Source organism: Canis lupus, chromosome 1 (assembly GCF_003254725.2).
Source record: "Canis lupus dingo isolate Sandy chromosome 1, ASM325472v2, whole genome shotgun sequence".
Taxonomy (NCBI): domain Eukaryota; kingdom Metazoa; phylum Chordata; class Mammalia; order Carnivora; family Canidae; genus Canis; species Canis lupus.
In genome coordinates, this window is record NC_064243.1 from 6,515,621 (window position 1) to 6,541,100 (window position 25,480).

The 25,480-nt window shown below is 36.6% G+C and overlaps 1 pseudogene; it reads right to left on the reverse strand.

The window, feature by feature from the left end:
* Positions 1-20,564, reverse strand: part of LOC112645649 (nucleophosmin-like) — a 47,557-nt pseudogene extending 26,993 nt beyond the window's left edge.
* Between the last annotated feature and the right edge of the window lie 4,916 nt (positions 20,565-25,480).

Sequence of the window (25,480 nt, forward strand, 5' to 3'; positions counted from 1 at the left end):
ATGGAGAGAGTTTAAATGCATTAGAACAAGCAAAAAGGAATCTGTCATTTGTGTACCTGATATGCGTCAGTGTGTTCCTTTGGGTTTCCCCGGAGATGGAGCCTGAGACGTGGTCCTGTGGGCAGAGGGTTTACTTGAGACGAGATCCCAGCAGGAGAGGTCCTGGCATGAGATGGAGACAGTGAAGGAAGAAAGCCAGTATAATGGTGCACTATCCAGCTTGCTATGGGAGCAGTAGAAGCTCTCCTCCGCCCTGACTTCCGGAATGCACACAGGATGCAGCTGAGAGCTGCCTGCATGACAGAAATGAGGAGGGGACACTATCCCTTGATGTCCCAACACCACTGTTCCATGGCATTGGAACTGAACTCACGCACAATTCGATGTGCACTTGCTTGTAGGCAGTGAGCAGGGTAGAGGCTGCCCCTGGGGCAGGTGGAGGGTTGCATTTGGGGCTTAAAACTGCTGGAGCCCAGGACCCAGGGACGCCCGGGCTCTGGACTGAGGTGCTAGACAGTTTGTCTCATTTGGCCGCTTCACTGATCTTGTGAAATAAATATTATTTCAACTTGGATTAGATACTTTCGGCTAAGATCTAAGTCATAACAACTGTTTATCCTCACGTTCTCTCACTGAAAATACCTTAATTCTCATCCCTCCTTGAAAATGACATTTTATTTCATGTCTGCATATACGATGTCCTTATTTAAAATATCTTTCTACCCCATGAGCGGGTTCTTTGTCTTACTGATTTTTTTTTTAAATAGCTATTGTAATGCCTGGCTTATAACACTCAATACATTTTCCTTCTAGGATAAAGCCTGCCAAGTTACAGAATTGGTGATGTTTAAAAAGAAAAATAAATGTGACTTTAACTTTATGCTCTGCATTTGGTTGCCATTTCAATTCACAGATCTTTTGATAAATGCATCACCTTTTTTTTTTTCTTACCCATTCGCAGTTAGGATAACCACAGTTAAAATACTGTTTAAGAATGAAATAATTCTTCCAATTCAGTCTTGGCTCTAATTGTATGTTACTCTTGCCTATACTGTGTCCTTTATGTTTGCATCCATATCGTTGCACTTTTCTCAATACTGAAGTCATTCTTCGTGTTCTTTCCTTTTTGTTCCTTTTGTGTGTACGCCACTGAAATATTTTATTTCCTTCCTAGACATTTTATTTCTTTCCTAGAAAACACTAATGGCAAAATATGAAATAAGATATTTTCCCCTCTCCTGATCTTCCTACATGCACGTCTTTCATGGGATTAGCTGAGATCTGCATTAGCATGGCTTAGTCCTCTCAAGTTTTGTTAATCGCCTAAGTCATTTCCAATGGCAATTTCCTGGTGAGTTTTTATCTCCAGTAAAATGCTACTTGCAAAGTAACATGTCCAATGAAATAGGTGTACTGTGAAGACTACAGGAAGCAATCAATATGAAGCAAAATCAGTAAAGTTCATGTTGCATCTCTGGGATGTTATTTTTATCCATTCCCATTTTGACTGACAGTATTTACAATGTCTTACACATTTACCATTATCAGAGGTATGGAGAATTTATGTGCCTCATCGGATAATTGACTCCTCCTCACAAACATACTTTCTTATGATAGTGTTTATTATAAAATTATCTTTGAGGCTCACATTCCATCTACTAGGACCCCATACCATAGTTGTGAATGTTATTGCTCTCAGTACATCGGTCTGATTGGCGTAGCACATGGCTGGGATTCTGGTTTTAGAAGAAAAACTATTTCAGATTTTTAGCAAATAAACGTATTGTAGCCACCTGAGGGGAAAGTAGGTCTGAAAAAATAGCACAAATATAAAAATGTATATTAATATGTTTCTCTTTGCATTCACTGGAAAGAATAGAACATGTGGAACAATTACAGTATTAATGAGAGTTTACAGGTATCGAATATCTATATCAGTTCAAATTTTATGAAACATTTAAATCCATGTGTCCTACATTCATCCAAATGAAAAATATAGTCTCCTCCTCTGCCACTCAGTTCAACACTTTCTACCTCCAGCCTTATCCAGCTACCTTTCATTTCCACGAGATTCCACTGCTGTCCTTCCTGAAAGCTGGCTCCAAATCCCCTCCTCTTCAACCTATCTTTCATGCCACTTCCAGAACCATTGTTTTAAAACAGAAACACATTTTCTTCTTCGAACCTTCAAATGGAGCTTCAACATTTAGCAATTTGCATGCAAATTTCTCCTTCTGGCATATCCAAGCCCCTTCATAGTATGGTCTCAAACTTGCTTTTTTAAAAACCCAGCTCTGTCGGAGGCAAGATGGAAGAACTATTCATTACAGATTGCACATTCAGGTTTTCCAATTCATATGCTGAACCCCTAGTCCCCAGCGTGATGGTATTTGGAGGGGGGTTTTTGAGAGGTAATTAGGTCAGGTTGAGCCCTCATGATTAGTGCTTGATATGTAGTTTGCATGTTTATGTCCCTCAGAATTCATTTGTTGAAGTCTAGATTCCCATAGGGACAGTTTTGGAAGGTGGAGCCTTTGAAGGTCATTGGCTGGTGAGGATGGAGTCCATGTCTTTCTTATCTATAGTGTGCATGGTCCTGTGCACTTTCATTTTGGTTAAGAAGGTAGAGCTAATGTTGGGCATTCTTACCAAGACAAACAAACTAACTAAACCATCCTAACCTTTCTCTTTAAGGTCAATTTCAAACACAAACATTTCATAATGGCTTTTCTCATCCAATTCATGGCAGAAAGATGCTGTTTGTCAGTTATCACTCACATCACCAGAGCTCCTATCATCATACCTATCCTCTTCTTGATTCTGTTGCAAACATTTGGGTTTTTTTGGTTTTGTTTCTCGCTGCTGGCCCGAGAAACTCTAGAAGCTTGAAATGGCTTCTACTTACATGCATGTCTCCTGAGGCATCTATCACAGAACCCAACATCAGTGAGGTGCTTTAATTTTGTTATTAATTCTGAAGAGTTTCGCAATAAGCATGTAAGAAGTGAAGCAAATCTTCCCAATCACTCCACACAAGTACAAACCACCCAGTCAATTCTCCCAACACAGCTTTCTTTACTCTGACCTTCTGCTTACATGTCCAACTGCCACTTTAATTTATACCTAAATCAGTCGCCAAGAGGTACATTCCTGTTCTGAAAATTTAGTAACAGAACAAGTGTAAAGGTAATTGAAGAATTAGGGATTCATCTGGCTAGATTTGGCACCAACATTTTAGGATAATCTCTGAATTAACACCTAAATTTTAAAAAAATTGTCCAGCATTAGCCAAAACATGAGGCAATATAAAACCCATGCTTTTCACACAACTGGAAAATGTGTCTTGGTCTAAAATCAAATGAACTCGGGTGCCGAGGTGGTTCAGTTGGTTGAGCTTCCGACTCTTGATTTCAGTTCAGGTCATGATCTCAAGGTTGTGAGATCAAGCCCCACATCAGGCTCTGCACCCAGCATGGAGTCTACTTGGGATCTCTCCTTCCTCTGCTAGAACTTTCTCTCTCTCCAAAATAAATAAACAAATAAAATCTTTAAAAAATAAAAATAAAATAAAATGAACTCAACCTATGTGTGCCAAGGAAATGTGGACAGCATAGATCTTTCAACAGTTTGGTAATTATGCATCCTTCTGCTTCATCGTTACTGATTAAAAAAAAAAAAGATGCTCAATACACAAGGCATTCTATGGAGAGTTTACATAGCTTAATGATACTGGCATATCCATTACAAATTGTATTGTCATGGTGTTTCTCAAAAAAACAAAACAAAACAAAAACCTCATTCTTATAATCTATCTCCTAAATACAAATAAAGAGCACAGCTTTTCTGATTGTACTGATAGTATGTAATGTCATATTTATAATAGGAGGAATACACTTTGCACCTCATTATAGAGCAGATATCACTCTGCTAAATATTAGAGGAAAGTAAGTGCATTCTCAACGAAATATGTGTTTAGAGCAAGACTTGGGTCTTCCTGTTACCCTTTCCAAAATGCATATACTTGGTGCATCTGTATCCAAATGTATAAAGTAATACACATATCTACAATGACTTATATCCTATACAAATGTGATAGTGATAGTGAGATCATTTAGACAATCTCATATGATGTTAACTGCTCTTTCAGAAATTTCACAAATATTTATTTTAACCTAGGTGCTGTCCTAAGGTGCTGAAATACACTCCTGAGCAAAAAAAAAAAAAAAAAAAAAAAAAAAAAAGCATATAAACATCTTGAATACTTGTATGTCTTCCTTAGTGCCAGGATACAGCTGATAGAGTAGAGAATTAAATAAATTATGAATTGGTTGAGAATGATAAGTGATAGGGAGTACTTTTCCCAGGAAAATATAGAATAGTTAGATCATTGTTATCTTCCCCTCAGCATTGAAAAGAGCATGCAAAAGGGTACATATTAAAATGAAAATAAATGGCAAAAATGACAATAAGCTAAAATCTAAATATGCATCAAACTACTATCCCTTGTCAGGGAATTATAAACCATATATGTGTTTTTTTAGTATCTTAAATGTTCTGAGAAATGTATTTCTTTTCCCCTATGAAATTACCTGCAAGTTTTGCTTAATACATTCTATACTTTCTCTGAGAAATATAAAATCCTTCTATCTTTATATAGAATAACAAATTAGGATGGCTTAGCCCAGTGGAATTTCTACAATATAACAAAGGAATCTGAACATAAAGTTTTCACTCCCATAAGGACTGAAGTCAGCTAGGAAAGGTATCCCCATATGGTTTGTTATAGGATGTTTCTCTACCAGTCACATTAATTATTTTACAAGCTGAGAAAACACATTGACAACTAACTCTACCAAGCATGCTGTACAAGTCTGAAGGAAATACTTTGTTCCATGGAGGAACATAAATGATTACATATCACAAATCCCAATTCTGAACATGGATATAAGATTTTTGTTACAGTCTTAAAAAAAATGATTCATGTATTTATTCTTCATCATGTGGGGAGGGAATATAATTGTGTCTTCAAGAATTCTAGCATTTGTGCTTATATTAGAAACCCAACTGCTGAATATGTGTAAGTTATTTAATCTCTCAGGTCATTTTAACAACTATTTTTCTAATGTAGGAATTATATTACTTTCCTGTGGCTTCTTCATGAGTTTCCTAGAGCTGCCATAACAAATTACCAAATACTTGGCCACTTAAAACCACAGAAACTTATCCTCTCATAATATTAGAGGCAAAAAGTCCAAAATCAAGGTGTCACAGAGGCTCCAGGGTAGGATTCATTCCTTGCTCGTCTAGCTTCTCGTGGCCACTGGTTTCCTTGGCTTGTGGCCACCTCGCTTCAGTCTTGGTCTCCATAACCACATGGCTTCTCTGTGTATCAAATTTCCTTCTGCCTCATTTTTTTAGGACCCTTGTTCTTAGATTTAGGACCTACCTGGATAATTAAGCATAAGCTCCTCCTCTCAAAGTCCCTACCTGAATCATATATTTTGCCATATAGGGAAATAGTCACAGTTTCTCAGGATTAGGACGTGGACATATATTTGGGACTCCACCATTTTTAAATACTCTTACTCAACAAACACTATACACCACGTGAAAACGTAAGTGGTGCCGTGTTTGTGAAAATGTGCTCAGTTCTTCCGATAAAATTGCTTTAAGGAGATGTTCACTTCAAGTTGAAAATAAACAGGCAAGCCAAAACTTTCCTTGAGATTTCGCTGAACAAAGATGACATTCTCAAAATCTTATAAAAGTAAGTGTGTGGCTCCTTTGCCCTTCTCTTCGCAGCACTGCAGTTCCACTTCTATTTATAACATATTGATTTATTTAAAATGAAAAGACTGAAGTGATCTTCTGTTTTACCCCTCTTTTTCTAGATGTCAGATATAGATTCTTCTGCTGATTTTTCTTCCTTTCATGCAGAAATATATCTTAAAGGAAAAATCATAAAAGTTCATATCATCATCGTGGCACCAATATATATTCAAGACTGCCCCCAAGAGTCTACAGAGCCACAGTTAATGTGATCTTATGCCTCAGTGTGGTGTGTGGTCAGTTTTGGAATTCAAATATTCCTCTTCCTTTTAGCCTAGACACATGCTAAGGTGTCTAATAAAAACAGGCTTGCCCATTCTAATTATAGAATTTGAATCTTGCCAGCTGTACTTGTTTTAATAATCTCCTATAACCAAATATCATAGAATATGTCTGCATAGGGAAAGAAAACCTTTCCCTTCTTCCCTTCTGCATTCTTTGGCTCATCTTATAACTAAGTCAACATAAAACAGAATATCAGGAGAAAATATTAATTTTGTATGCCCCAAAGACATAGGACTCAAAGAAGTGACCAACGAGGGCAGCTTTTATACTTGTCAGACAAAGGAACAATTATTTGAGAAGATTTGATAAAACAAAGGAGTTTGTGTTTATGGTAGCAAATCAACAACGATGTAACAAAGTTTATTATTCAACATGGTTGTAATGAATTGGTTTTACTTTGTCATATCTGAGATTTCCCGCAATCCAATTTTTGTTGGGATCTTTGGCTAACTCGTCTTAATCAGTATTAAATCCAGAGTATTAAATTTTCTTAGTCGTATATATGTCAGGTAAATTTCCTCAATCTGTGGCTTATTTCTATTTTTTAAGGTTTTTTAAGGTTTTTTAGGTTTTCTTTTTTGCTATCCTGAAATTTTAGGGTTAAATATAATTGAATGTATCAACTATTTAATTTTGTTTTACACACTTTTGTATCCTGTTAATGAAAGCCTTTTCTCAGTCCAGGGTCTGGAATTTATTTACTGATACTTTATTCTGATATATTAAATGTTGCCTTTTATATTAATGATTTGAATCCACTTGGAATTTTTGCCAGTGAAGAGTGAAAGATAGGGAGTCAGTTCCAATTAAAAAATATACCTATAGATCACCAATTATAGCAGCTTTAGCTATAAAATCTTTTCCCAGTGACATGCTATCCTACCATAATCACTCAATAAAGGTGAGGTCTTTCATCCAGTTTCATGCTGTGTTCATTGTTTGTCTACATTTGGATGAATACTGCACTGTTTTGCTCGGTATAGCTTTAAACAGCTTGATTCTTAGTTGGGTCAGAGTCACTATTTTATCACCTCTTGCTTTTCCTCTTTTTTTTTTTTGCTGCAAAATGGTGGTTTTATTAAAAGCAGGGGGACAGGACCCATGGGCAGAGAGAGCTTCTGCCCTGGGCCCTAAAGAATTTTAAATCAACTTCTCAAGATGTATGAAAATCCTTCTGGGGTTATGGCTGAAATGACTGATTTGTCCACAAATCTGAAGAGAATGTTCCTATGCAGAATCTTTCTATCCATGAACTTTGCATTAATTTGTGGCTTTTTAAGTAATCCTATAAGGTTACATTCTTATGCTTCAATGATTCAATACATATTTTATTAAATTTTTGTTATATGTCTTAATTTTTTTCCAATGAAATTTTTATTTTGATTTCTTTACAAAGACTGTCTTCTGTGCATATGCATATTCTATGCAAAGAAGTTATGAATCTATTAATAGTGTTCAGTTTGTTGATGGTAGAAAATTGAAGGAAAAAAAGACCAATAAAACAGAATAATTAAAACAATAAATATTAGTGTGGAAAACAATGAAGTAGAAAGCATACAAGCAAATAAGAAATTCAGTGACACCACAAATGAGTTATGGGAAAAGAGACATGAGCACTACAAACCTTAGTTACAGTCTCCAAAGAAGTAAAGAGAGGGAAAGGAAAAGTAAGTAATTGAAGCAAAATATGAAGGAGTGGATAACTGTGCCAAATCTATAGAAATTAAAACAATTAGGAGGGAAAATCATGTACAACATTTTGTCAACAAATAATACAGTGTAGTTAATACAAATTGTTGAACTGATTCAAGAAGAAGTAGTCTTGTTGGATTTCCTTAAAGTTATACTATACATTCCTAAGAACCTAGCTTAGGGACATTACATTTGCCCACAGAACTATTCGCATATGAAGGTTCATAACAGCTTTACTTGTAATAGTTCAAAGTATGAATAAGCCCACATTCCACTTAGAGGTGAATGGATAAACAAAATGTGGTATAGCAGAATAATGCAATGCTATCCAGCTATAAATAGGAGCAAACTACTGATACATCAATGTGGATGAATTAAAAATTATTATGCTAAATAATAGAAAGCAAATGCAAGAGACTCCATAGTAAATGATTCCATTTAAATGGAATCTTCATAAAAGGCAAAGTTATAAATTCAGAAAGTAAGTCAGCAGCTGCCTAGCGATGAAGCTGGACGTGAAAGACATTTTGGGGGTGATGGGAATGTTTCAAAACAAAATTTTTGCATGGTTATACAACTTTATGTACTGAAAATCATTGGATTTTACATTTACAATGGTGAATGTTATGGTGTGTAAAATATCACTCAACACAGATGTTTTGAAAAAGCAACACAGCTGATCTCGCTTCTTTATTTTCTCCCAGACCCATTCCACCCAACCCACTCCGACTAAAATATATTCAGTCTTAAACTTTCAAACTGAAACATAACCTTGAGGGTGCCTGGGTGGCTCAGAGGATGGGGTGACTGACTCTTGGTTTTGGCTCAGGTCATGATCTGATGGATTCATGGGATAGAGACCTGTGTGGGGCTCAACACTCAGCGGGGAGTCTGCTTGAGATTCTTTCCCTCTGCCCCCCAACCCCCTCTAAAATAAATAAATAAATCTTTAAACATAACTTTGAACACTAAAGTGTTTCAGAAGGAATAAATATTGTTCAATTATTGGCAAACATAATAACTACACTTTTCAAGTAGAAAATAGTAACAGCTCTGGGCATGTGATTCTTGGCTTAAATGTGATCACTTTGTTTAGTGATATATTTCACATTCTCTGTGATACTATGAGTTTTTCATCTGAAAGGAAAATTCTTAAAGGCCCAAAGGGTCTTCGAGCTGGACAGCTTGCATATGTTACTTCATTCATGTTTGTCTTTTCAGATAAAAATTCCCCCAGAAATTCTTGTGGTTTAATTTGGCTACTAAGTTGAAATGTTAGCAACATGCAAAGACATTCTTCAGGAGACATCTTGTGCTACTTTGTGCGGTGTTTCCAAACCTGAAAGTTTTAGAAGTATTTCAATTTATTTCAAGTGCAACAATGTACTATATCGAGTATTATTTCAAATAAACAATGCATTAATATTTAGCTTATGGGCTCTACTTAATTCAATATATCTGATTCATCAAACAACCATTTTATCTACTTGTTGACACAATTTGAAAATTATAAATGACTTACTTGATCACTGAGCAAACAAGAGATCTATGTATATCATAATTGTATGAAGATTTCACTCCATATAGGATCCTGCGTGCTTTCCCATTCATTTGAAGAGGATGCCTGGAAATGATAAATGGTCCTGGAAGCCAGAAGGGCAGAATTAACAGCTCTGTACTCACTAGCTATGTGCTTGGGTAAATCGTGTCACCTTCATTTCTTCAGGATAAAGTGCAGAGCTTGGACAAAGTGACCTTCAGAAAGCTGACAAGCACAACAGGCTTACCTGGTCATCTTAATATGACTTCCCATCAATTCTTCAAGACAGTGACAGAAATGTCCAGTAAGGGGGTTCCATTAAAAAGAAGTTACTGGGTAATTGTGAACAAGCCTAAGTGTTCTCCACGGGCCCAGCACTGCGCCAAAGACCATTCCATAAGATAAATATGCTTTTTAAAAAAACATTTGAAATTTCCATTTTTTTCCTGAGGCAAGGAGACCTGTGGTGTTTTAGAAATTAATCAGAGGAATCTTGGAATCTGGAAATGATTTTTTGTATTAGAAAGGGCATGATTTTCAAAGCAACTTGTATAAAATAACTTTTTTTTTTCCTGGAGAGAAAAAAAAAAAAGAATTTCCCTAGACCCTTAAAACTCATAATGAAAGAGAGTCCTCATAATCATTTCAGTATGAGAATCAGCGGGCTGCTGCTCCAGTTCCCGGTGGCAAAGAAAATGCTGAGCAAAGAGACCTAGATTTTTGCTTCCTCTTTCTCGTGATTTTATGTGTTTTCCCAACTCCACATTTTATAATGCTGTCTTTTGAGGTGTATCCCTTTTAACTTCAGGCCTGGTGGGGGGGTGGCAAGGGAAGCAGGTAAGTCCTTCAAGTTTAATTACTTCCTTGAACTGTTTCACTGATAAATTATGAATGTCTCCAATGATGCCGGGGCATTCAATTCTCCAAAGCGGATTGCCAGCTTGGTCCCAACCCATTTCTTTCTGCCAGCCTCCCTCCTTTATGGTCCCCTTTGGAGCACTGATTCAGGAGAGGAGTCAAGGAGGACATACAGCAGTGGGATTGTCCCAGGTGTTGACGGGAGGGTATTTTTCAGGTAAGTCAATTATTAATCTTCCGTTGGATGACCTGGATTTCTTCTACGGCTCTCAGAGCCAAGTATTCACGCCTTTCTAGCACAGTAGTTAGCACTTAGAGAAGCCAAATGGTCATGAGGTCCAAACTTGTCAATTGCTGTGTAAGAGGAAAAGTCCAGCTTTTTGTTTTTTTTAATATTCATAATTCTACTTCTAATATGCAACATTCTTGATGTTGTATTTAATTTAAATAAATATTATTGCAACCCAAATCATGAGCTATATTACACCTATAGATCGTACGGCCTGATGAAACAAAGCCCTGTTTTTATAGTGTAGGATTTAACTTCCATGACTCCTCCATTTAGTACCCAAATTATCAGTCTGGATTCATATTAGCAGGAGGATTAAGGGGCGCCTGGTTGGCTCAGCTGGTTAAGCATTTGCCTTTGGCCCAGGTCGTCATCCCAGAGTCCTGGGCTTGTGCCCTACGTGGGACTTCCAGCTCAATGGGTAACCTGTTTCTCTCTCTGCTTACTTCTAACCCACTTGTGCATGCTCATTCTCTCTTTCTGTCAAATAAATGAACAACAACAACAAAAAATATTAAAAAAATAAAGAGGATTAAATGATTTTTTAAAAGATCTTATTTATTTATTCATGAGAGGCAGAGACAGAGAGAGACAGAGAGAGAGGCAGAGACACAGGCAGAGGGAGAAGCAGGCTCCATGCAGGGAGCCGGATGTGGGACTTGAACCTGGGACCCCAGGATCAGGCCCTGGACTGAAGGCAGGTGCTAAACCACTGAGCCACCCAGGCTGCCCAAATGATATTTTTTCTTATGATCCATACCTTATTTTACTTATAGCTTCCCCTACTTTTTGCTTCACATTTTAATTTATGTGATCATCTTTATCAGTAGTCACTAGAATGGAGAGCTAGGAAGGAAGTATGGATGCTGAGACCTGCTCTTTCAGAGAGTCACTCTTTGATCTGGAGCAACTAGTTCAAATTTCTGTGCCTTTATTTCCTCCTATGCAAAAGTAGAAGAGGTTATATGAGTACTTACCTCCCAGGGTTGCCATGGGGACTAAACAAGACCATACAATGCAGGCCCACTATAATGTGGGATGGACTTATTATCAGATTTGTGAAATGGCCAGTGAGGATCTGAGCAGTCAGCTGCCCATAAGACTTAGGGTTTGAGCTGAATTCTTCCAAATCTGTCACTATCTCAGAAAGACTTCCTACATTCTGGTGGCCATGGTCAACTGTGGGTTGATATATCTTTGGGAGAACTCTGGGTCCAGAGGCTGCTTTGGAATTCTGGCCACTGTACTGGCTACTCAGTACAATCCTTTACTATCTCCTCAGCTCCATGTGTTACCTACACACTTTGATTAAAAGGTACAGACTGCAATCTGTCACTTTTGATGGAGCTGAGGGAGGAGAGGATGGCTTGGAGTTTGCAGTGGTGGTGGTTTGGAGGTGAAAGAAAAGAGCAATGATGTATCATGTCATATTCGATTCATCTAGGTCTTTTAGTCTGTATTTATAAAGAGATTCGGGGCACCTGGGTGGCTCCATCACTTAAGCATTAGACTCTTGATTTCAGCTCAGGTCACTGTCTCAGGGTTGTGACGTTGAGGCCCCATTTCCCCCTGAGGATCCATGAGATTCTCTCTCCTTCTCTCTCTGCCCCTCCCTACATCCTCCTCCCTCCTTTAAAAAAAAACAAAAAGAAAGAAAAAAAGAAAAGAAACAAAAAAGAAAGCAAGCCTGGAGTAAGTATTATTCAAAGTATTAAGTATTTATTCAAAATACTTAAGTATTATTCAAAAATTAGCTTATCATCACTACCATATTCATTCTTTCCTGCCAGTATTTGCCCACACGTGGTGCCCCAAAACAAGATACTCCATCTTCTAAGCTCAATAATACTTACATATTTTGTTTTTGTATTCTAAAACTTTCCTAATTATATATAATTACCAAGTTATCCATTTCATGCATGAAAGAGTTAGATCCTGGAGGTTAGTGCCCAAGTGATTTCTTTAAAAACCTTTGCATCAGGATGCCTGGATGGCTCAGTGGTTGAGCTTCTGCCTTTGGCTCAGGTTGTGATCCTGGGGTCCTAAGATCAAGACCCACATCGGACTCCCCACAAGAAACCTGCTTCTGCCTCTGCCTAGGTCTCTGCCCCTCTTCCCGTGTCTCTCATGAATAAATAAAATCTTTAAAAAAAAAAAAAAAAAAACCTTTGCAACATTATATAGTTTGTGACCCATTGTTAATATTCCAAGAAGTACTTATCTATCAAATAAAATGTATCTGTTTTTAATTATTTGGGGGAAATGTTAGTATGAAATTAGATAATTAATAACATATAAAATGTGTCAAAATGAAAAATAAAGATAAGATCTTGTTGGCTATCATTATTAAATATGTCAACATCAAAGGTGAAGAGTTGATAAGGAAGTGTGGACACACCTCAGTGGCAGAGGTGAGGACAGAAGAGAAAAGAATGAGAAGGAAAATTTAGGGGAAATGATTAAAACATATTTCATACACATGAGATTTAAGCTTAGCCCTTAACCTACTTTAGTCCAGAAGCTAGAATTCAGTCTTTGCTTCTCTTGCTCTTGGATCTGAGACCAATGCTTGATTCCTCAACAAAGATAAATAAAAGTAGCTCAGGATAAGTCGTAAATATAATAAATAGTAACTGACTTTTTTTTCTTGCTCCAAACAGTGATGAGTCTAGATATTACAATTTAATCCTCTAATATTTTTTGCAGTGGTCGAATCCAAGGGGTATTTAGTAAAAAGGTTGAACATCATGACCTTTCATATCCCTTAGCTAAATAAATGCCTACTTGCAAAAATTCACATTTTCAGAGGGCTATCCAGTAAGAATTGGGGCAGGTAGAGACATAATGATTTTGACCAAGTATAGCAAAAGACAGCTTCTGTCTTCCATTTCAAGGCTTCCTAGGTAGTACAGATCTATAGATACTTCTCTTTTATCTACAGAATACCTGACAGAGAGTCTTTAATAAAAATGGTCTTAATGAAAGTCAAAGGTATTTCTGAAGAGCTCAATTTTTGCTGGTCAAAGACAGAAAAAAAAGAAGTTTGTTGGATTTTTTTTTTAAGTAATATCCTACTGGGAGCTGAAAGAAAAGAAGAGATCTAAAATTAGAGAAAATATTTGTACAGGTAGATAAAGTAGATAATTATATACAACTATAAAAATTCCAAGAACTTCAAAAATACATAAACATTTTGAAAGAGGATTCCAGAAAGATGACAAAGTAGAATTGCACCAGAAATCTGTCTCTCACCTACACAACTAAACCAGCAGAATCTGTCTCATGCAAGTGTTTTGGAACTCTGGAGCTTGTTGTAAGCTTGCAACTTCCAGCAGAAGGCCCACATGACACATTATGGGTAATATGGCCAATTTCAGCTCTTAGTTGAGCAGTGGCCACCCATGGCTCTTCTCAGGCAAACTTGGCGATAAATTTAAACAACAGTTTACCCTATTAACAGTTAAGAGCAGTCTTCCTGTCCATTTGTCTAATCCTGTTACATGTGATTAAGTACTTGAGCTGAGAGAGTCAGACATGTTATCTGACCCTACCTACCTAAGAATTCTATAAAATGTGCACACAAGTTAATTATAAAGTTTCCTACTGATTGAAGAAATCTAATAATAACCATTTAGTAGTTTTTCTTTCACTGTATTCTAATGGCAAGAATGCAATTCTAAGAAATCACATTGATTTGACTGTAACAATTAATACTTGGCCTGTGGATAGAATTCTAGGTCCACACCTTCTAGGTCTATAATCCCCTTGAGGTTTATAAAGACATCATTCCATTGTGTTTCAACTTCCATGGTGTTCCAGAGAAATCTGCTGACTCTCTGATTACTGGCTTATGCAGTCTTATACCATTATTTCTTTTTATGTCTGGAAAAATTATTAAAAACAAAAACATAAAAACATATTTTCTCTAGCATCACTGCATTATTCATATCACTCTATATGCCAGTGCATGATAGATGGAAGTGATATCAAACACAAATAGCTTATTTATTAAAGAATTAGGAAGGATTTTTATATTTTAGCATCCAAAATTCACAGAAAATAATACAATATTTAATTTCTTAATCAACATGAGTTTGAGTAATTGTCATGATGTATAAAACAAATATTTCTATTCAAGTAATTTGCTACTACATTGTAGAAATTAACAACAGGGATCCCTGGGTGGCACAGCGGTTTAGCGCCTGCCTTTTGCCCAGGCCGCGATCCTGGAGACCTGGGATCGAATCCCACGTCAGGCTCCCGGTACATGGAGCCTGCTTCTCCCTCTGCCTATGTCTCTGCCTTTCTCTCTCTCTCTCTGTGTGACTATCATAAATAAATAAAAATTTAAAAAAATTAACAACAAATTTAATCACTGTGGTAGGTAGACCATGGGGAATTTTTCCTGGGATACTTATTGTTTAAGTTTTTATTTGCTTTAATCTCAGGCTTTATTCTACAGAGTGACTTACCTTTACAAAGAGCTAACATATCTAATAAGTTTGATTGTATAAAAAAGTTTCCCTCTTCCACATGTTATTAGGAAGGGAAACTGTTTAGGTTTTCCATCAAGATCTTTTGAAGGCATTATCTGGGTTCCTGCAATTTCCTGAGAACTTGTTCTTAGCAAGAGCTCTGTGGTAGGCTGTGCATTTATGGTTCATAATGTCTACTCAATTTACATGGCCAACACACTCGTTTTACTCATGAACTATTTTGACCTGAAAAAGATGGTGCAGTGTGATGTCAATTAGTTTTTTCATCTCCATCAAATGTCATTTTAAACTTTAAAAATATTAACATAAGAAAATTCATAAACCAGATTATTATTACTTCTATTCATTTTTTAAAGATTTTATTTATTTATTCATGAGAGACACAGAGAAAGAGGCAGAGACACAGGCAGAGGGAGAAGCAGGCTTCATGCAAGGAGCCCAGTGTGGGACTTGATCCCAGAACTCCAGGATCACATCCTGAGCCGAAGGCAGATTCTCAACCACTGAGCCACCCAGGCAACTCAATTACTTCTATTCAAATAGTAAATTTGGAGAGAGCGAGTGGGAAAGAGTGTTTTGTCTCTTTGTTCTTGCTAAATAAAAATATTCATGGAGAGTTTTAAGTATATTTACATTTATAAGGCCATACTTCATTCAGATAATATTAATTTTCTGTAGTCTTATGTGTGCTCATTTTCATTTCCTTTCTGGAGCATTATATTTGCTTCAATGACACCAAAAATGACTAACCAGGATATTTTAAAAATCTAGTAAAAGCTTTTTCAGTTGGATTTGACTAAAGGGTCTAGACAAATTTAGTAAGATTATGTATAGCATTTTCTCTTGACAGATGTGATATAACAAGACAGTGCCTAGAAAGGTGACTGTCATGTAAGAGGCATCCCATAAATATAGGCTCATTCCTCAATCTTTTCTTTACTCATAAGGCACATATTGAAGATATTTTTCCTGAAGTAGCAATTGTTACAGGGTTTTGTAAATCTTACCTACCTCAAGACAATGAATGCAGCTAGTGTTCAGATTAATATTTGCCTGCCGAATGGCAGTTGACAGGAAAATAACTATCATTACCCTGGAAAATGTTCAATCCTAAATAGCATGTGCAGCTATCATGATGTTTTGCTTCACTACAAAATATAACTCTAACTATATTTTAATGTAGATTTTCAAAAATAAAATATAACTAGAAAAATATATATATATATATATGCACAGAATGAACTGCAAGCTTTGCCACAAGGCTTCCTCAGGCTATTTTAAATTGCATAACTCCTCATCATCAACTGGCTCAGTCCTAGACAGCAGGCAGACAGTAGGGCACATTCTTGAAGCTGTAATAAATAACAGGTTCAAAATGCTGATATCAAAATTTGTGTCATGTTTCAAAACAGCAAGGGATAGAAATGTAGCATGTAAGTTTTTCCCCTCTTTCCTTTAGAAGGTTAGAAATTGGATTTGCTTCATAATCTTTCACAAAATACATTTTGTGCAAATGGAATATATTCTAATATTCTGTTTAGCTTACCACAGTGAGTTGTAACATTAAAAGACAGAATTTGATCTCTTCTTAAGAATATTGCTTTTCCTCAAAACATTCTAATCAAATTTACAACTTCTTATGAGATATGGGGACGTGGGTTTATGATAAATTTTACAAGTGTCATACGCTCATTTAGTGTGATCCCCTTTCCTTTATTATCCTGAGTATATTTGTCTTGAAAATAATTTGGAAATAAATTGCTGGGATCATTAGAGAGATCATTTAAGCCACTGGAGTATAGGGAAGTGCTTTGTTTCTTTCACCGTGTTATGACACACAATTCTCTCTGATAGTTAAGAGCTGGCTCTTCAGTATAAGCTAGAAATTCATGTATGTCAAAGTTCTAAAACTCATTATTAACACTTACCATTACTATTAACACCATTCTAAAGTAGTGGTGATTCTCCTCAAACCAAAAATTCTTAACTTTTTTAGGGAAATGCTGAACAACACGGAAATGCCCATTTTATAATGTGCTAGCCATTGGATTCACAGGTTGAAATTCAAGCGGCATCTCTATGTGCAGTCTTGCCCATCTGTGAAATGGGCAAGCTGGCAAGGTCACCACAGAAATACATCAGTCTCCAGAGGCATTTCATCACAAGTGCCACTGATGAGTATACCATATTAATGGAAGGGACAACGGACTTGCCACTTCAACTTGTTTCTCAAGTCTTTCACATTCAGGGGAATAGGAGACTTATGTTCTGGCATTCATTAAGCCTCTAACACAGCACGTTAACATGTGCAGCAGAGAATTCAAATAAGCCTGGAGAATCCGGTGTGTGTGTGTGTGTGTGTGTGTGTGTGCATGCGATTTCTCACGGGCAGTTCCGTAGTGACACAGAGGCCACATTTGTCCCTTTGAATCTTTTTTTTATAAATTTATTTTTTATTGGTGTTCAATTTGCCAACATATAGAATAACACCCACTGCTCATCCCATCAAGTGCCCCCTTCAGTGCCCGTCACCCAGTCACCCCCACCCCCCTCACCTCCCTTTCTACCACCCCTAGTTTGTTTCCCAGTTAAAAGTCCCTTTGAATCTAAGGTATTGTGTATGATTGGGCATCCTTTGCTTTCTCCTTTCACAGAGGACCCCCCAGGGCAGTTCATTGAGGTGAAGTGACACCTAGCATCTGAGTTTCCAGGTGGAGCACCAGGCAGGCTACAGGGCAGGGGGGAAGGGGGCTGAAGCCTGGTGCTTCATTTGAATGACAGTAAAGAGAGTCAATTAAGGCGAGGTGGGAATTTAATACTTCTGACATAGGAGCCAAGGCCCCAAAACCTACCTTAGTCAGAACCTGCTGCTGGAACTCATTCAGTGAGGATTTTCCTGAAATAATTTTGAAACAGAGGGTTAGAGTAACCCCATTCAAAACTACATTTTTTCAGTGGAAATGGTTATAATTACAACACGTGAAGAAAAGGGAAGGAGAAAAGTTAAGTGAGGCATTCTTAATATTTGCCTTTGTAGAAGAGTAGATTTTAAAACCCAAGAGTATATGAGGTTCCTAATATCTGGTGGCATGTCATAAACGAGACCAAATTCTGATACCAAGTCACGTATTCCAAATGTGTACAACTTCCTTTTAATCACGTTCTCTTTAAATGCCTCCAACTATTTTTCCAGGGGTGAATTCCTGCCTCTGTGCATTTATTTCTATGATAGTCAGTTGCATAATTGTAGTTAATGTTGTGTCCCCAGATTAATTATTTAAAAAGAGGGTGCTTAGAAGACGCGAAGGACTTTATCTTACAGGAGGACAGGGCCTGCAGTTAAGTCTCCTGAGACAGCAATTCTGGGCCCTGTTGTCAGTGCAGCAAGATAAGAGTAGGAAGTGCATTTTAGAGACAAAGGAAGGACACAGAGAGGCAAATTCCAAATTGGTGGATAGCAGCATAAAGTACAAGCTTCATTGGAAAGGTCCATGGAATAGCAGTGGGCAGCCACAAAGCCAGGTTGTAGCCTCTTCAAAAAAGTTCCAGATGAAAACTATATCTAGTACAATTTGTGTACCCTATATTTTACTTTGCCCTTGGTCTTTTAACATCCAGCATGAACACTATTTGCCAAAGATCATGTCAGAAAATCTGCTGGGATTTTAGAGCAGACATACCATGCATGTATTTGCATGAAAGGCCCAGGGAGGAATTATTTATGGCAAGAAAGATGTGTCGTACTTGTCTTAAAACAACGGGTCAGGATCCAAGAGAACCATTGGTTTTGATCAGGATAGAACACGTGGCTCTCAATCGACTGTTCTGCAAGAGAATTGGGACTCTGAGGAGAGAAAATGGGGAGAAATTGAGTTGTCATAACTTACAGATATAAACCACACTCACAACCACACTCACTTGTGCACATACAGCATTGAGAGCACAAAGAGTTATTGATTGTGTTGCCTCAGCCACAGCGTGTATCACAAAAGCACATAAAAGATACTTTTGTCGCCTGTGAAATCTCCTGAAATACGTTGGAATGTGAAATGAAGAGTAAGGACGGTACACAGTGAAGCCACCGGGATTTAAGCAATTAGCCAAACATGTTCTTCATAGGAAGCAGGGAAAATCAACATAAACCAGTAAATGTCAGAATTTCACAGTGAGGCAACATAAAAGAGGTGTGGAGACATGGGGAGGCCAAGCTGGAAAGGTGGGAGCTGTGTTCCACGTACATAGTTGAAGGAGATTGATAAGGTGGCATGTGTCTGGAATACATGAGATAAAAAATGGGAATTTATTGAATTCAGTCACTGGTAGGAGTTCTTTGGGGAAAGAGGGGATGTGGTGAGGATTTCCCAGAACTCTGTTAACAAGTAACTAAACCAAAATAATCTATTTCCCTTTTGTTATGAGATTATTTTATCTGCTGCCTGGTGCATACTGTAAGGCCGTGGATTATGCTTAACCCAGTTTTGCCCGCAGAAAGCTGTTTACTGGCACAGAATTATAGTTTGTGCTTTTCTTTATGATCTCTGTTAGGAGATTACGAAAAAGGAGATTCAGACACAGGACACAGAGCACTCAAGACACCCAGAAGTCGATTGCTAATAACTGAGTGGGACGTGGGGTCAGCTGACTGGGAGGAAGGCCAATACTTTTAAATCATGGTTGAGGCACAGAGTTCAAATCAGGTAAGCACAAAGGAAATGATATTCTTAGGATCCAAATTTGGCCCAGGGATCATCCTTCCTGCTTACAGTCAGGAACAGACTCACATGGGATGTGGGGTTGAGAGCTGAAAAGTGACCTCGTTTTAAGAAAAGGAACACAGTGATGGAATTCTAGCCAGAAGCTGACATAAGTGAAGGATTACCCATGCACTTAAGGTTCTGTTACTTTTTTTCCATGGTAATAGAAATATAAAATAAAATGGTAAAATAATAAATAAATTCATCTAGGCACCAAGAAGTAGTTTACTTTGATATTTGTTTTTACCTGTTTATTACTGGTAAATTTTTATTATTCAATTATTATAAATATATAGAGAGTCCGAGGATATTTCTGAGTATTTCTTAATGAAAGGAACACAGGTATTGAACTACCATGCAAGTCAAGTATAGATAAAAAAGAAAATATTTTATAACCTCCTTCTTGTGCTTCTCTTCCCCATAGCCCGTAAGTTAACTGCTATTTTGATTTCTATCACCATAGGTCAGTTTTACCTTCTCTAAAACCAATACAAATGGAAGTGCATAACGTATGTACTTTTGTGCTGTCTTCTTTCCTTCAAAATTTGCTGTTTTGTTCATGTAGCAAAAGAAAGTACCCGTTGTTGACAAAACAATTATCCCCCGTGCAAAGCAGCTTAAATCAACCATATTCACCGTTTTATAGTTTCTGTGAAAGAGGATGGGAAGAGCATCTCCAGTCCGTTCTCGTCAGCATCAGCCTGTTTGGCTTGAAAGCTGAGGGCTGGAATCATCTGAAAACTTACTAAATCACACGTCTGATGTCTCCGATTGAAATAGTAAAATAGCTGGGGGCTGACACAGGTGGTCTTGGACGTCATTCTCTATTTCTATGTCAGGGATTAGCAGAGTAAAATGAATATATATATTCATGTATATGTATATATATGTGTATACATGTGTATATATGGTCCAACTATATGCTGTCTGAAAGAAATTGACCTCAAATATAATAACTTACATAAACTGAAAGTAAAAGGATGGGAAAAATATGCCATGAAAACATCACTTTAAGAAAATAATACCATTGAAGTGGCTCTATGAGTGTCAGATAAAGTAGATTAGGAGCAAGGAATATTAATAGAGACAAAGATGAACACTGAATAACAATAAAAGGATCAATCCAGCAGATACAATGATCCTAAGTCCATACATCTCAGAGTAGCATTTCATAATAGATGAGGTAAACACTGATAGAGCTAAGAGGAGAAATAGACATATCCATGATGATAGATTTGGGGGCTTCTACACCCTTGGTCAAAATCAAAAATAATATAGAACACCTGAATGGCCCAATCAACCAATCAGATCCAATAGATGCATCCACAGAATCCTTTACCCACCAATAGCATAATGCACCTTTTCTTTTTTCAAGAACACATAGATCATTCCATATTATAAACTATAACTTGGTTCAGTAAACAAACTGAGAATTTAAAGGAATTGAAATCATACAAAATATTTTCTTCTCACACGGAATAAAATTATAGGTCAGTAACAAGAAAACAACAGAACTAAGGGCACCTGGGTGGTTCACCGGTTGTGTCTGACCTTGGGCTCAGATTGTGATCCTGGAGTTCTGGGATCGAGTCGCGCAGCAGGCTCCCCACTGGGAGCTTGCTTCTCCCTTTGCCTATGTCTCTGCCTTTCTGTGTCTTTCATGAATAAATAGATAAAATCTTAAAAAAAAAAAAAAAGAAAACAACAGCACTATCTCTAAACACTTGAACATGAAATAACAATCCACAGGCCAAGAAAATCAAAGATGTGTCAAAGTTTTATTTGTAATAGCACAAATGGGAGCCAGCTCAGATGTCTTTCACCTGAAGCATGCCTGAATAAACTGAGGCATGTAATACCATGTACTACTATCCAGCCAAATAAAGAAGGGGCTTTTGATGCACCCAACAACCTACTGATCTCAAAGACTTTATACCAAGTGAAAAAAGCCGACTGCAAAAAGTTAAATTCCGTTAAATTCTATTTATATAACTTTCTTGACATGATAAAATCAGAGAGACAGAGATCATATTCATGCTTTCCAGGGAGGGAAGAGAAGGCAGGGAACAGTGGCTCTATAACGAGCTCATGGAGCCAGTGAAATCTGAATGAGCAAAACTGAATCAGTGCTTGATTCTCTTGTGGCACTGTGCTGGGGTTAGCAGGACACCACCGCTGGGAGAATCTGGGTAAACATTACGGAGAATCACCCTGGACACTCTCTTGCCACTGCAGAGAAATCTACTTATATGCTGAAATTAATAGATTTTTTAAAAAATACAGTGATGTCAACCTGCCAGGCAGTACATCTGAAAGTGATGCGATCAAGTGGAGAAAAAAGTAGAACAAATGTCATTAACAGAAACATTAGTCTATAAATAAGGAAATATTAAGTTTCTCAACTGAATCATGATGACGACTCTGATGATATTTAAAAACCTTCATAAATTGTAAATCAAGGCTTAGATTTGACAAAGGAAAATAACATGTTTGAGTTCAGAGAAAATTTTCTATGACCTTAATTATATATTTATTTTCCTTTGAGGCATCCCTAACGCCCTTGATATATCAGCATATTTTTTCCTACATTCTAGAAAACAATTCTAATAGTAAGAGACATTCATTCTGGAGGAAAGGGAATATTAAAATCTATCAGCAATCTGATAGATTTTTTTTGGTTTTGTGTTTGACTTTTGGAAATTTCTCATAGGTGATCATTCTACCATAGTTAAGGAAAAAATCTTGTTTTGTTACTATTGGAAACCATCTACAACCTATATTATTATTACAATAATTGTCCTTAATAGCTATTGTATGTTTACATTGCAATTTAAAATATTGTGAATGAGGTTTATGCTTTTGCAAAGGGGCAAGTAAAAACTGGTGTTGATGATGTTTTTATTTTAACAAGCGTATTATAATTGTCCTATATATAATTTCAAATCTGCTAAGCTAGCATATTTAAAGATTCATTTAGATGATAGGACTAGCTGAAGTAATTCCTGCACAGTCCACACTATTTCAGTTTGTTCTTTTTGAAATGCGTGATCTTGCTTAATCCCACGGCATTAGTACTTGTCCCTCTTCCAGTGCCCATATGGCATTTGCTCAGATGTTCTATTATTATCTCTTTTTGTGTCTGTTCTACCAACTGCAGAGCAATTCATAGCATTACCAATAGAAGCTTCTTCATATATATATATATATATATATATGCACAACTCTATAATATTTACCCCACATTGGCATTTGATATTCTTTACATTGCCATTGTGATGTATTAATGCATAAAATGAAGTTGGAACTATGAAACCGTTGGAAGCTTTCTGAATCTGGCCGATATATAGAATTCTATTGTTCTTTTAAAGATCTATTGCTTTATATAGAAGTATAGGAACTGAGAACATAGGTTCTTACTTTGTAAAAAGGAGCAACTACAAATCCATAGCAGATATGATAGAGATGCCAGACCACAATAAAAATTCTGTAATTTGATGAGAGGGTGTTACTAAGTTGCTTCATCTGGTTTTGTTTTCCCATTTCTGTGTTTCTTATGCTGCTTAGGGCTCTATATACAGGACATAAATCCTTAAGATTTTTCTAGGCATAAAATACAAATGGTGTAAGTTCTTATGGGATATTTTAAATTATTCCTGATCTTCCAGAGGGCAACGATGTTATTGAATTTCTGTTACTACTTCACTGTTTAAGGGAATGATATAGCCATTTCTATGAACTACTAGCAACTTATTTTTTAAGACTTGACTGCTCTATATTTCAAGAAACTCATCTTATTTCAAAATATCTCATATTGAATGTTAAAAATTTGGAAGGGGAGGTGGGGGGGCGATAGGAGAAATATATGATGGGGATGAAGGAGTGCACTTGTGATGAGCATCAGGTGATATATGGAAGTGTTGAATCACTATATTGCACATCTGAAACTAACTTAACACTGTATATTGACTATACTGGAATTAAAGCTAAAAATCAATAAAAAATGGAAAACATGAAATATTCAGCAAATGACTGGATTACTTGGTTTATTTTTTATTTTATAATATACTATAATAAAATATCTATATTTAATGAGTAATATAACACAATGAAGCTCATAATCATGATATTTTTGGAGGTATTAAACCATGCATATTCAAATAACTTGGAAATAAGGTTTTGGCATTTTACAAAAATGCTATTTATAAACCTTAGCGAGAGTATCAGTGAGCTCATCAGTATCAATCTTATAGTCAAAGTAAATGAATCTAAATTTTCTTCAAAAATGCATAATAACAGCATTAACTACAAATACATTCCACTTTAGGGTATTGATATAGTGGTTCATGACCTTTGAATACTTTTTGATATTGTTTTTCCACAAATTGAAAATATATGCTGAAAATGTGTTATAACAAAAACCCAATAAAATAATTGGATGTTAGTGTTGACCAAATGTCAAGCACTTCTACACAAGAAGTGAATACACTCTCATCTTCATGTCAAGTAATGCATTATTTGTTGGCAGGTTGTCAAAAAAAATTGCAGCCAAACTTTCATATCACTTTTTGCATCCAATTTTTATAGCAATAACAATTCCCATAGCAAAGTGAACTGTAATATTCTAAGGATGACAAAGCTGCAATATTCTGCTTCACATGCAAAAATGACCTTTGATGCAACTTGGAATAAACTCTCCACCCCACTATTCACCCTTCCTGAAGCAAATCCCAAGCATTCTGATGGATACTTTCCAGATGAGAATCCGTTAAAGCAGTTATACAGTCAAATTGAGTTACCTTGTCCTTATGCTAGGAAGATGAATCTTTAACAAAAAGGAAAATAAACATTCAAAAGATGGTCTAGAAAGTCAAAATACTGAATCCATCACACTATTTCCATATTCTTACAACAGATTAAATCCATCTTTTAAAAAAATACTCTCTTTGAGAAAAAAAGTATACTCTCCATTTAAGTGAAATCAAAAGTATAATCACAAAATGTAGGATGTGCTATGCCACAGACACTCTAGTTACTAATTCAAGTGTTGGTTAATGAGGGATTTTTAGGCCAACTCTGCCTCATCTGACATTGTGCATTATACTTGCTGAACACATGCTAGCAAATTATGAGAAAACACAAAAAGTAGAGGTTGCAGGTGCCTGGCTCTGCGATGAGTCCCAGCTGGTTTCAGCCTTTGTAGAACATCTAGATGACATAATACCACCATTTATTTAGGCTGAGGGTTGCAGCTACAGGATTTTTGATCATGTAAACCGAGCGTACCCACCTGCTAAACGTGGATATAGCCTCACAGTTATTTTACTTGAAATGTTTTAGGATAAGGAAAAGGAAAAGATTTGTTATGCTCTGCCTTTAGGGAACAGAATCTACGATAATTACCAAGGGACTAAGTTTACTGTCCCAAATATGCCACCTGAAATGCCCTAAGAAGGTCTATTTCCAAAGTATGTGGCAAGAATTACAAACCCTGTCAGACAATGTCAGTGAGGATGCTGAGAGACAATCACAAGCAGATTTACCTAAATCCAATAACAATGTAAGGTTCAAATATATATGTGTATATATATATATATACACACATATATGCACATGTATACATTCTCTTTATTATATAACTACTGTACATATAGATGGGAGAGCATTACTACTTCAAAAAAATCATCTGAGTTCCTAATGACAAATGCAATGGATGATTTTAATTTATAATTTGCCAAGA